Here is a 1,637-nt window from a genome sequence, read left to right on the forward strand (position 1 = left end):
AAGGATTTCCTTTACCCAGAAAAAGGACTTAAAAATGATACCCCAAAACACGAAACACTGGGTCTCATCAAAGGCCCACCTTTAATATCAAGGACAAGTTGATCACCGAGGTAAGAGCTGATGGTTCCATTTTTGTTCACTCTCCACTTCTGCCTGAATTGCCCATGTTCAGTCCACAGGGCTACTTTAGCTCCAGGTGTGTCCCGGCCACCAATCACATCAAGACACGTATCACTCGCCTAAAAGGGTTAAGAAACAACTTGGCAGTACTGTGTTTGCTAAAATAATCTGAATTGGGTTTCTCTTCTTTTCAGGTAAACTATTCACAGACATTAAATGATTATATCTTATCTGAAAAGAATACTGTATAACATAATAGTACTTTCAGTAAACCTTTTTTTTAAGTCTTCTTTATGGTTGGGGGGAGGATATAGTATAGAAATAAGCCCACTGAAATAGATGTACTTGTTTTTAAAAGGATGCCTGCATATTGCAATAGATGTTCAATAAAGGTTTGCTGAATTAAAATTAAATATGAAGTCCCTGCTAGCTTAACGTGAAGTGCTAAAGATACCCAGATACTAATTACTTTTAAATGCTTTTCATTTGTGTTGAAGCAAGAGAAAAAGTAGATAATCCATTGGTGATACAATAAAATAAGGTTGTAATGTTTTTAAACTGGTGTTTACTCCCCATAGCATCGAACAGAATGGTCTCTGAAAAATAAATCGAAATTTTATTTTCTAAGCTTTTTCCAATAACAGCTTCTTTCTTCTACTACTATTTCATTGTGTATTTTGAAAATGAAAGGATTTCAACATGTTTAAAGTCTCAAAGACAGCTGATTTTATCTGGACCATTGAGTAAGGAACATCTCACAAAAGCACACTGTCCAATTCAGATCCAGTGACGTATCACTGGTTTTGAAAAAATCACCTAGGCATATGTTTAACTGAAATATCAAAACTGGATGTTCTAGATCAAAAAGTTCTCTAAGCCATTTCACTTAAATGCTTTAGTAATATATGCATATCAGTATATGATCATGCAATGAACTATTCCTAAGAACTGGCATTATTTTATCAGTCATTTAGTTTGCAAGATTCTAGTTTCCAAAAGAACAGACCAAAAAGCAGGGGGGTGTTCTATTTATGGGGTTATGCACCCAGCTGCTAACCAAAAATTCAGTAGTTCGAATTCACCCAGAGGCCCCTTGGAAGAAGGGGCTGGCAATTTACTTCTGGAAAATCAACCATTTGAAAACCCTACGGAGCATACTTCTACACTGACACACACAGTGTTGGCATGAGTCAGAATCAACTCAATAGCAACTGGTTTGGTAGGTTACCTTGGATTTAAAGAGTCCTCGACAGTAGTGCCAGATCTGGGTATTTTTTCCACTATAGGGAGAAATGCACACAGATGTTGCCCTTGTGTCAGTGAGGTTTCCAGTGACTGTCAGATATTCATCCTGGGCTCGGTTCTTTATTCTGATGTACACCGCAGGCTATGACAAGGGGAAAACAGAGCCGTTTAAAAACAGCCTTTTAAATCTGGAAATCAATACTTCAAAGAAGGGAAGTGTGAAGTGGAAGTAAGAAGTGACTAATTTATATCAGCTTCACTCTTGCTCCCTT

The sequence above is a fragment of the Trichechus manatus genome, unplaced genomic scaffold, assembly GCF_000243295.1.
Source record: "Trichechus manatus latirostris isolate Lorelei unplaced genomic scaffold, TriManLat1.0 scaffold00229, whole genome shotgun sequence".
In the NCBI taxonomy this organism is placed as follows: Eukaryota; Metazoa; Chordata; class Mammalia; order Sirenia; family Trichechidae; genus Trichechus; species Trichechus manatus.